Source organism: Sinocyclocheilus grahami, unplaced genomic scaffold, assembly GCF_001515645.1.
Source record: "Sinocyclocheilus grahami isolate Dianchi unplaced genomic scaffold, SAMN03320097.WGS_v1.1 scaffold85.1, whole genome shotgun sequence".
NCBI lineage: Eukaryota > Metazoa > Chordata > Actinopteri > Cypriniformes > Cyprinidae > Sinocyclocheilus > Sinocyclocheilus grahami.
In genome coordinates, this window is record NW_015505264.1 from 2029787 (window position 1) to 2042943 (window position 13157).

The window sequence follows — 13157 nt, forward strand, 5'->3', positions numbered from 1 at the left end:
TTTTTATTTATATATATATATATATATATATATATATATATATATATATATATATATGAACTCTCTAACTGTTTTCTAGATGATAATAAATACAATTAGACTACAAAATTAATAAATAGTTTTGATGATCCATAAATAGTAATATACTCCGATATTGGCAGGGTGATTGATCGGTTGATATTTTTACATTGTCAGTACCAGCATTAACTGTACTTGATTGGCTGTTAATAAGTCTTAATTCACATTTTCTATTTTCAGATATTTTAGAGAATATCAAGTAAATATTTATGTAAATTAAGCGTTCATTGAAATTCTGTGAAATTTTCCCAAAATGGAACAAAAAGTTAAAATGCTGTGTTTCGTAACATTAAAGATGGCAAGAAATAAAAATGTACCCTATCTATTTTCTTAATGCTAGTTATTGTGAAAATTCAACCAAGCACGTTTTATTTTTTATAATTTTTGGACATGATTTTAATCAAAATGTCGTAATTTGATCTTCATGGTACTTTCTTTTCTTTTTCGATAATCCGTTTCACTCGGATGTATGTCACAAACAATACGGAAGAAAAGGTTGCTCGCTACTTCTGTTTCATCATGACCTTTAAGTAGAAAAGCGTGAATAATATTGGTCAAACCTATTTTCTGTCAATTTAGTTCAAAAGGCCACAAATGCTTCTCGCATGAGGTTGTATCGGTTACCATCATACTATGTGTTGTTCTTTAAAAAGAGTTGAATTAGTTTGGACATATGTTTTTTAAACAGACGGCCTCCCCTGACGCCCACAAGCTTATCACGGTCAATAACTGGGCAGCTGCAGCCAAAGCTGTTTTTAGCATTTCAGTCCAAAAAATAGTTGCTGGTATGGTTTTCTTACATTGCACCGATGATAAAACAGGATGACAGACATTTTTGAAGAATGCCACACTATTGTGGAAGAGATAGTCAGAACTGCAGTCTCATCACTGTAATCTCAAATGTATTGTCATACTAAGCAGATCAGAGCCTATCATTGACATTGGATTACAACCATTTATGATTTACATAAAGAAACTAAAAACAAAACTTCTTATTGACTGAAGCACTAACAGATGTACAATCCTCTTATGATCCATTCTGTTCTATGCGCTTTCCCGTGATGAGCTCATCAAAAGGGGGAGCGTCTTTGACAAAACACCAGCGTGAGACAGTCGCACACGTGTCTCTGATCTTTTGGCAAGATTCAACAAAGCCTTTCGATCAACAGACATACGTGTTGAAAATTTAAACAGGTTTTGAGCACATTGCATGGCACATTTGGTTACATTCTTTAGTGAGTAAAGCCATGCGTGTACAAACCCACCAGATTGATTGTTAGGAAAAGGTTTGTTCGTTTCTGCATAAATATAAACGCTAACAGTTATTAATGACTGAGAGCCAGCTGTGTGTACAAACTGTTTCAAACATAAATCAATGATACAAACAGGACTGCAGGAATGATATGATCTAAAATCAATCTGACAAATGATCCATGCTCTGCTGTAAATTAACCCTTTAGGCGCCAGGGATTTTTGGGAAAGACATCAAGATTTCAAAAGCTTGAGGCTTGAAAGGGCTTAAAGATATAGATCTACTGTAAATTAGAAAAATGTTGAGCATGACCGAAAGTTTATGTGGGGTGTAAATATACTCGTCTAATTGGCATATTATGACGTCATCAGGGGGCGGCCATCTTGAATTTCATAATATTCAGGAAATAGTAGATATTGAATTGATGTTTAAACTTAATCGCATGTTTTTTTTTTGTCTTTTTATCCTCATTCCAAATGATCAGAAAAGAGGAAACCAACAATAAAACAGGAGAAAGTACTAAATTATTACTATATTAATATACTATATAGTAGTAAAACGCATGTGAACAGTAACCTACTTTTTGATCAGTTCATCAGTAATATTCAAATAATTATATATATTGCCCTGCCACCCCCATCCCCGTTGGGCAAAGGGTCGAAATGATCACTTTTTTGTGCTTCGTGAACACTCTCGCCTTGCACGGCGGCACCACTGCGCTGCAAAGATGTACCGGGAGAAGCTTGATTATTAGAAGACCAATCGTCATTTCCGCATCAATGACACGATAGCTCACTTGCTCTGCTATTTCCTCGAACACTTTGGATAGGAACGTGACGTAATTTTGGTCTAGAATCGAAGTACTACATGTCTGCCATCTAGTGGTAGGGAATACAAATGAGATATTACACCATATTAGGAACTACAGTCTATTTTATTAAGTATGACGTCTTGTTTCAATTTTGCGACTTTGGCGCTTAGAGGGTTAAAAAGTGAGGAAAAATCGTTTCTCTGTTGAAAAAAATGTGCAAACAACTTGTACATTATCCGCCCCTAAAAACTGCATGTTAGTACCTTAAAGAGATACCCAAAAATAAAAATTATCTTCTTGTTTACTCACTTTCATGTCGTTCCAGACCTGTAGAACTTTCTTTCTTCTGTCGAATTATGTGAAAGATATTTTAAAGAATATTTCAATCTTTTTAGTCTATATAGTGGAAGTCAGTGAGGTTCAAAACAACACTGGTGCCCATTAACTTTTATTGTAGAGATAAAAATACAATGAGACATATTGTGTGTGTGTGTGTGTGTGTGTGTGTGTGTGTGTGTGTGTGTGTGTACTGCAGAAGAAAGAAAGTTATACAGGTTTGGAACAACATGAGGGGGAATAAATGCCTGTTCACACCAAGAACTATAAAGATAAAGTTCTACAAATCTTTCTAAATTTAAGAGAGTTCACACCATAACTTTAACGATTACACCACAGAGGAACAATATAATTGGAATCACTTTCAGAATGATTTTTTCCCCAGCTGATGAACTATAAAAACATTGACAGCCAATCAGGATCCATCCTGCTTTTAAAGAGCTGCAAGCATATATAGAGGCAGACTACAAAACTGCAGTGCAAGCTTATAATAAACAATGTTATTGTGCATTGGTGTAGATGCTAATATAGTTATTTTTATAGTTATCATTCTTGGTGTGAACAGGCCTTTAATGATGAACTATCCCTTTAAGGTAATAATATGCACCCCTTAAGGGGAAAAGGTACTAAGGTTCGCAACATTAATATGATAAAAACACTTTGCAACATCTTCATTGATATTTAAAATCAGCGATTTCATGTGACGCTCCCAAAGACATGCATGTATGAAATATTTGTTGACTTATTTAGTGATTTAATGAGCATTATTAACAAGCCAAGCCTCAAAAGGATTCATTTTCAGACTACATCAGTATTTTCAGTGTACATGACCCACTCGTGATTTTGGGTTCAGCATTGAACAACCCGACTGACAGCATTCTTTTGGCTCTTATTTTTGAATTAAACATGCTATCAGTAAATGAATTCATAGTGATCAAGGGCTCCTTGTGAGTCCTCATATCACATGCAAGTTAATGAAGCCCTGGCTTCCTGTGTTACTGTTTTCGCCGCAAGCTCAAGCTTTTCTTTTCCTCCCAAGTGATGTGGTGAGCTTTGGATTCTGGAAAGTGTTGCACTGTACTCGGGTCTCTTTACTATCATGACTGCTATGTCGTGCTCATTCATTGCCCTTTGGCAGAGAACAGGGAAGTGGTGAGAGAGGTATGTGTCTGTGTGTGATGGGTTCCTGTTATATAGTGGAGCATTTACACATCTACCTATGTTCCTTTATATTATGATAGTAGCTCTTTTATTGCCAGTGGGAACAGTGTAGGGGAACCAGTAGTAGTTGTACTTACCACAAGATTTGGAAGATCTATACATCTCCAACTTCTTTTGTTTATGGTTATTAAATATTTTGGCTAATTTGATTAATCTTTCAGCTTCCAATAAGAGTACTTTCTGCTCCGTTTAGGCCTAACACATCTTGCCATCATTTAAATCCTTTACTGCTGATTTACAGCACAGAACTTTTCTGCAGATGCCTTCTGGGCATCCCTATGTTGGATAATAAAATTCATAGATCATTATAAAATATTCCAGACGAAAGCTATTTTTGATGGAATCAATGTAATCATTTTCTGTGCATAGCACGTAGAGAAATGCACAGTTGTATGAAATTCGGCAATAGCTCCAGATTTATTCCTAACATACAGTCGAAAAACATCTGCTGAAAGAGCTTTTGCAGATTAATAATTTAAGTTTAGTTACACTTGCTGAACATTTCGCTTTTAAATCATGCATTTATGTTATGATGAAACTTTGTGAGAAATCTGAACTCTGCAGTTTGTTCTCGTATATCTGCAGTAGTGCATACAAACAACCGAGCTTTGTACCTTAATGATTTATTAACGTGTCTGAATTTGGAGCAGTCAGGAATTGAGCGCAAGAGTGTCTGTCCTACATACTACTAGGGATGCACCGAAAATGAAAATTCTTGGCCGAGGCCGAAACCGAAACAAACAAGGTTTTTCAAGTTTTTTTCCCCCATGTATTTTGCCAATTTTTTTCACCACTGCACAAATTAAATAGCCAAAATGTGCTTTTTACTGTTTTGTCTTGCTTTTCAATGAAAAAATCTATTACAAAACAACAATTTAAAAGTATATAACACTGAACATTTTTTAACATTCTAGCAGACATTATAGTTATACCAACAAAGCACAATTTAACCTCAAAATTAATAAGTTAGTCAAATAAAAAAATGTTGGCCATCAGACCCCCTTCTTGAATCAGGCATGTATTTTTAACTGTACAATTAAAAACAGCCTTGCTGAGCAGAAGAATCTTCTTTTAAAACATTAGAAAATATTACAGATCCCAATTTGAACACCATGTGTGAATGTTATAATAAATGTATTAACAGAGCTGTTTAAATTATTATCATTATTATTGTCTTACTTTTTATTTTATTTTACAGAACAACAGTAAAATTACAATACTAACATTTATGATTGTTTATGGAGTTATTGCTTTTTCTCAACTTTTATTTTGGTGGAAACGCACAGGAAGACAACAGCAGATTTATAAATGAGTCTCATTATGAATAAGTCGCACGTATCGCATTGTCACGTGCCTTGTAAAAAAGAAAATCATAAAAATGTGACTGAGCAACTGAGTACACGCAGATTTCCCTCGCGGTTTGGACTGAACCCTGGCTAATGAGCAGATAGCACCGCAAGTTCATGCAGCGCTGTCAGAATGCAATGCGTGCATGTATTAGAAAACATGACAATCTGCAATTTATTTACTAATTGTTTAAGGCCATTTCGCGATTTCAATTATCATACAGTAACCAGCAATCACTCCTTCCTCTTCTCATCGAAGACATGCGATGCAGTACTAAACAGTCTCTTGCTGTCGCTGGCTGCTTGTAATGATTTTTTCGTCTTTCTCGGACCGTTTTAAATGCTTCCACACTGCTGAAATGTTTGTTGCATTGCGCCTCTCACTCTACGCTGGTTGCTGTTTGATCGCGTCACGTCATTGTTCGGTACAGTTTATTTGGTCTTTTTTGCTTATTCGGCCGAACACCGAAAGACCTTTTTTTGCTATTAAAACAGTTAACATGTTGTGGTTACCAAACATTCGGTGCATCCCTACATACTACATCATTTAATGGCATGTTAACTGCATGTTTTATGCTTCTGGGAAAAGTGCATCATTTTGCATCTTGCACCATTTGTTTGTAAGTTTCTCTGAATTCCTGCAAATGACCCAAGTCTAACCCACATAATCAGTGGCTTGGCTGACACATTTCGAGAAGCCGGAACACATGGCGAACCACATGCGGTCATGCGTTTAAGAGGATCTTCCCCTTCTCTTCTGTAAAGGTCCTGTAAATTTGTGGTTTGTCCGCCAGGCAGTAGAGTTGTAGTGGTATTGGTATCATGTATATCATGATATTAAAATTGATGGTTATGATACCTCGTAGGGGTGGGCGATATGACCAAAATCTTATATCACGATATGAGTCATTTTATTTCATGGTAACGATATATATATCACAATATAGTTATTTTTGCTTAAATAAGGTATTTATGATATCAAATTCTGATACCATAGAAATTTCATAATTCTTGCCACCGGTGTCAATATCCCCAAAAAACTAATATTAGTCTAAAAAAAAAAACTCAAGCTCACTGAACACAAGTAAACAGTCAGTGAGGCAATTACAAGCAATAGGATAAAAAAACTACAGTAGAACAAATAAAAAACAAATGCTACATAATTTGTATAAAGTAATCAAATGTATAAAACCACTGTATATTCTTCACAGTGTAAATTAAATATATATTTCTTCATTCTAAAGTTACAAAAGTGATTTAGTCAAGAGCAGTGAGAGATTTTCTCTATTTTCTTTTTGATTTACATGAATGACAAACAGCAGGAATATTAGACTGCTATCACTTTAAGAGCTACCCGGATCCAGTATACTGTTACACACGTTTTCATTCTCAGTTGTTTGCTTTCACTTAAGACCTAAATTAATGTGTTTACAAGGATACTTGCAAAGACAGGCATTTTGACACATTCAAGTGTGTGTAACCATTCAAGGCCCATAAAGCAGCAAAAATAACTCTGTTCAATACTACCGCACTCTATGAGCATATGTGTGTGCGCCTCTGATAGCGCTCAGAAACAGTTTCTCAGAAAGCACGTGTATACTGCAAAATTAGTTCTAATCTTAGTTGCTGATTGCATTTCAACGGCTTAAAATCACTTGTTTTTAAACAGCAATACTTAAAAATGCATGCAAACGATAAGTTTTCATGACCACGGAGCTCAGCAACATCACATGAGCGTGTAAGTGCAATAGAGACGATAGTCCAAAATCTGTACCGGTTAGTCGTGTCTACCGGTATATCGCCCATCCCTAAACATTTGCTTACTTATAATGCAGCCGAATAGAAACTATCACCTGCACATGCGCATTCCCCTTGACTGCCAGTCAGAGTCTCAACTTGCACCCCACGCACACATATGCAGCAGAGAAAATGTCTGAGAGAACTGAGGCTGATGCGAGGTAACTTTAGATATCCCAAAAGCACTCAGATGCTCCTTTTAACATTAAGTACATTTATATCGATTCTTAAATCTCAGTATCAGTCTTTTAGTCTATTCTCTTTTCAGTTGATGTGCGAATAAAGCTTCTCTAAACATATTTGTCGACACTTCTTCCATCCAATAATTGCTATAAGCTTATATTAATGTACCAAGTGAGAGGGTTCCCTGTAAAGTTTACAGCATTAGTTGCTTTTTTTATTGGGAAACCATGAAATCATTATCATGCTTTTTTGGCAAAATACAAAATAAATGCATATAAAAAAAATTAAAACTTTTAGGAATATTGCTGTGATTTTTTTCATGTTTATTTAATCAGTTCAGAAGCCTAATTTTCCTGTCTCAAATCTTAATAATAAAAGACTTAACATATTTTATTTTTACCCACATTGTATTAGTACCATATCAGTAATAAGATGGTGTTTTTTTCTTTTATCAGTATATTATATGTATCGATATTGGATATTAATTGTGCATGCTTGTGTATTTCCTATTTTACAACTCAATTAGCATAGCAATAATTTAACACCTAAAGTTAATCTTGAAAAACGCATTTATAAAATGAACATCCATTTTCATACTGCACATTATAATGTTGTGATGCATAAATTCAGTTGTAGCATTTAAATCTGTTTATTTATCTATTGAGTTTTAATGTTTTATTTAGACAAATAGCATAGAATTTGCATTCAGCAAATGGGTTCCCATGGTAATGTTGACAGACGGCTCTGGGCTCTAATACTTATGTCTCTGGTCAGGTGTGGTTAAGATTCAACTACGCCCGACCCGCCCACATCACATAAGCCAATTAATGTATATTCATCTCAGTGTTACTTACTATGTTGCCTTGATGAGTGACGACAGATCTGACTTCAACTCATACGGAAGGACATTGATGTGTCTTAAAGGGGTCATATGATGCGATTTCAATTTTTCCTTTCTCTTTGGAGTGTTACAAGCTCTTGGTGCATAAAGCATATCTGTAAAGTTGCAAAGACTAAAGTCTCAAATTCAAAGAGATATTCTTTATAAAAGTTAAGACTCCCTCCTAAAACGCCTCGTTTAAACACGCCCCCACATGTCTACGTCATGATAAGGGAAGATTTGCCTAACGCCGCCCAAATGTTCACGCTAAGAAAGAAGGCGTAACTTTTATTCTCGCTGTAGTATTGTTGCTGCCGCCGCCGCCATGTCGTGGAGATGCTGTGTGTTTCATTGTGAAAGCGAAACGACTTTGTTTGGCCTTTCAAAAGAGAACGATATCCGCTTTGTCATGCCTGGAGCTGATCCGTGCTGGTCGCTGAGGAAATACATCAACTTCGTGCTGTGGATCGCCAGATCGGCTTTCACCGTGGACGAAGAGTCCAGCCCGGGGTCGTCACATGTGGTTGCCACAAGCCTCTTTCGTCGAATCCGCCGGGTGCCACTCACTTCAGCCGCTGTGTGTTTCATTCTTCTTCTTCTTCGTCTTCTTCTTCTTTTTCTTCTTTGACGTTTTATGGCGGTTGGCAAACCAGCTTTAGGTGCATTTACCGCCACCTACTAGGATGGAGTGTGGAGCAATGACGTTAAAGGAAAACTAAAAAAAAATTAAAAATTAAATAAAATAAAAAAAAATATATAAATTTGTAGTGATTCTTTAAATCCTGTTTATTAACTCTGTATCTTTGAGGTACTTAAATAATATGTGAAACATTTCTATAGTCACATCTTTATTTAACAATTTCTGAAGTGAGATCTGATTTATTTCTATATGAAGTGCTTCTGTAAGTTGTACTCTTTCGTTGTCATATCCTTTACATTTTATTAAAATATGTTTAACTGTTTCATAAAACACCAACTAATACTTCTTTATTAATCTGAGATTTTCTTATATCTGATTCTAGACTTAAAATTGCATCTGTTGTGTTTCTACCTTTTCTAAAACCACTCTGATGAGGACATAAAAGATTTTTTGTGTGTTTCATTGTGAAAGCGAAACTACTTTGTTTGGCCTTCCAAAAGAGGACTCCCAAAAGTGGGGCAGTTCCAACTTTGCAAGGACAGTCTGGCGCTTCTGACTCACAGCCTGTAAGTACGTTTTTTATATTTAAAGAATTTGCCACTGATGATTCAAATGCGAGTTTTGAGCAGTGTAGAGTAGCGCTTGTTTGTAATTTCTCCGATCACAAATGCAGACATGGTTTTATGTTTACGCGGCGCAATACGCAACGCAAAGTGTAAAAACAGAGTATAAGTCAGTATAAGCAGTAATTATGTCCCCACTGGATGCAACAAATGCCTAGTTTGTAATGGGTTTTATTGGTTTGGTCTCGTTGCGCCGGGACACATGGAAACACTGTATGGTAAGGGTAAGTATGGTTCTCCCTACTGTTTACGTTCACTTAAGACGTAAGCAACTGTGTTTACATGAATACTCGTCAAAACGGACAATTCGACTTCATTTTGTGTGTAATTCTCCATTCATGCGATGCAAAAGAGTACTCGCACGCTGTGAGACGCGCTTTGTGTGTACAGTGTCTGCGCTCAGAAAACAGGACCGAATTGAGTTCTCTCTTGCGTCGTCAGATTTATCCATATGTCTGCTCTTCTCTTACTCCCACATTTTGACATTTTTTTTTTACGTTTTATGCGACGTGCAGCAAGTGTATTTTAGCTTATGTCCCTCCGGTTCATATGTAGACCTACGCATAACCTCAGAGCCACGCAGCAGATTCGTTCTGAATGAATTTCATCCCAAATCGTCCCTCCCTAACATTTTCGTCTCGTTTTTATTCGTTGACGAAAATGTCAATAGATTTACGTCATAGTTTTTGTCATTCAAAAAGAGTTCTAGTTTATCGTCTCACTGTCGTCGGTGAAAAAAATGTCGTTGACAAATGAACACTGGATCACAGCACTGCTCTAAAAGGTGCTTCAAAAGGTTCTTCAAGCGATGCCATAGAAGAACCATTTTTGGTTCCACAAAGAACCATTCAGTCAAAGGTTCTTTGAAGAACCATCTCTTTCTTAACTTTTTGTAATCTGAAGAACCGTATTTCGCCACAAAGAACCTTTTGTGAAACAGAAAGGTTCTTCAGATGTGTGAGACGCGCTTTGTGTGTACAGTGTCTGCGCTCAGAAAACAGGACCGAATTGAGTTCTCTCTTGCGTCGTCAGATTTATCCATATGTCTGCTCTTCTCTTACTCCCACATTTTGACATTTTTTTTTTACGTTTTATGCGACGTGCAGCAAGTGTATTTTAGCTTATGTCCCTCCGGTTCATATGTAGACCTACGCATAACCTCAGAGCCACGCAGCAGATTCGTTCTGAATGAATTTCATCCCAAATCGTCCCTCCCTAACATTTTCGTCTCGTTTTTATTCGTTGACGAAAATGTCAATAGATTTACGTCATAGTTTTTGTCATTCAAAAAGAGTTCTAGTTTATCGTCTCACTGTCGTCGGTGAAAAAAATGTCGTTGACAAATGAACACTGGATCACAGCACTGCTCTAAAAGGTGCTTCAAAAGGTTCTTCAAGCGATGCCATAGAAGAACCATTTTTGGTTCCACAAAGAACCATTCAGTCAAAGGTTCTTTGAAGAACCATCTCTTTCTTAACTTTTTGTAATCTGAAGAACCGTATTTCGCCACAAAGAACCTTTTGTGAAACAGAAAGGTTCTTCAGATGTCAAAGGTTCTTTATGGAACCATTTAGACAAAAAGGTTCTTCTATGGCATCGTGAAGCACCTTTATTTTTAAGAGTGTAGTATGCTTGTGTTGGAATCTGCTATATTTTGCAGTGGTTGTTTATGCCTGTGCCATTTTTGCAGTGGTTATATGCAGTTGCATTTGGCCTACAGTTCAATCTGAGGTGTGCAATAAGTCAGGATGGCATGAAATGGTTTGGCTGCGAATAAAATCAGCTGTTCTTTTTTTTTTTGACTCATCTTGCAGTCATTATGAGCCGTTCGCACCTAATGCTCATCCAGTTAGACTTTCGCCAATGTAATTAATTTAATTCATGTCTGTTCCATTTAATGCAATCTAATACTGCAAATTTGATTAACCTTTTCGAAGGAGAGGCAGTCGGTCTGAGTCAGTATGTGAGAATGACCAATTAAAATCATCTGTAAGCTACAAGCTCCCCATAGACGAGAACAATGAGGGATTTTCGTTCAGCTCAGTCACATCATTAGCCAAAAAGGTTGTTCGTACAGCGCTGGAATATTATTGATCTTGTTCTGAATCAATGAAGCCTAACAATAATGCTTGCAAGTCTTAACTTGTGCAGTGGATTATGGGTATAAGGCATATATGATGGGGTAATGGATCAGGCCTACATAAATTTACTCCGTATTAAAAATCGAGCGTGTTGATGTTTAATGCATGAGCTCAGAGAGTTATGCTGCTGTGAAAGCGCATCACATGGTTTCACTGAGGTCCTCTAATGCAGACAAACACTTGACTCACATTAGTGCAAATCAGCTGAGTCCAGGCACACAGGCTAAAGAAGCTATTTAAGAAGAGGAATATTTATAGCTGCTCGGGGAGATGACCAGCACGCAATGACGCTGGTTTAAACAATACCTCTAAACTTTAATGCGCACACGTGGTGTATATGTCATTTTAAACATGAAATGAGGAATCACATGACATCAGAATCAGGTGGTTGACCTGTTAAACACACACAGTCCTTATTTAGCTCAAATGGTGTTGGAGTTATTCGAATTTTTTATTTTTTTTTTATTTTCTAGGAAAAAAAAGTGAGTGGTGTTTGCGTTGCATACACTGCAGTGCTTCCAGTTAATGGACACTATTTGGCCTTTTGAATTAATTTTCTTGTATATTTTTACCTTTATGGGGACTTTTTTGATAAAATATTTTATTTAAATTAATTAAATATAAATAGTAGTTAAATATATTTAATATATTGTATTATATTTTAAATAATATATTTTATTTATAAAAAATATATAAAAATTTTCTGTTACATCAGATACTTTATACTTTAATATAATTAATTACACAAAACAAATTTATATATACACAGTATGTATGTGTGTGTGTATGTGTGTGTGTGTATATATATATATATATATATATATATACACACTGAACAAAATTATAAACGCAACACTTTTGTTTTTGCCCCCATTTTTCATGAGCTGAACTCAAAGATCTAAGACTTTTTCTATGTACACAAAAGGCCTATTTCTCTCAAATATTGTTCACAAATCATTCTAAATCTGTGTTAGTGAGCACTTCTCCTTTGCCGAGATAATCCATCCACCTCACAGGTGTGGCATATCAAGATGCTGATTAGACAGCATGATTATTGCACAGGTGTACTTTAGGCTGGCCACAATAAAAGGCCACTCTAAAATGTGCAGTTTTACTGTATTGGGGGGTCCGAAAATCAAGATTAATCCCATTCCCACATAACATACATTAAAGTTTTTAAATATACTTTTATATTGCAATAATTTCACATTAAAGACAGTTATTTTTAATATTTGTTTAATGGTATCTTTTTTATGACTGAAGGCCAGTATCACTGATACCAATACTACTGATGTCTCTATAAAAATTTTTTCCCCCTAATATTTAACCAGTGACTATAGCCATTCAACATCACAGTATAATTGAGAGCTATCAATTTGTACATTTATTGGACTTTTAAAAAATAACTTCTAATTTAAGTGAACTTAAAACAATCTTCACATAAACCCATTATAGTAAATGTCATATTTACCTGTGCCCTTCAGCAGAAATATACAGAAATTGAAGTTATCAAACACTAAATTCTAAATTAAATATAGATAAATCCTTAAAGCTATAAAAGTCATTTATTTCCTCTTTTTTTGTTTGATGAACAGACATCACAGCAGCTGGTTAGTAGGTTGTTTTGGCTGCTATTTCTTTAGGAGCTGCTGCTGCTGAACGTGATGCGGATCTGACATGCATCATATTTTCTCTCAAAACTCTTTACCTTTTCTGACCCACTTCAGGTCTTAAAGTCTCTACTAATGAACTGACGAGTTGAATCAGGTGTGTTAGATGAAGGAGACAGTGCTAGATGCTTCAGAACAGTTTTGAAAACCATTTCAGAGACATGTTCTTAAATGTGACT

At 35.9% G+C, this 13157-nt stretch overlaps 1 protein-coding gene across 3 annotated transcripts in view; it reads left to right on the forward strand.

Moving 5' to 3' along the window:
* sh3kbp1 (SH3-domain kinase binding protein 1) overlaps nt 1-13157 on the forward strand; it is a 64071-nt gene that overhangs the window by 870 nt on the left and 50044 nt on the right. The gene's annotated exons all lie outside the window — the stretch shown is intronic.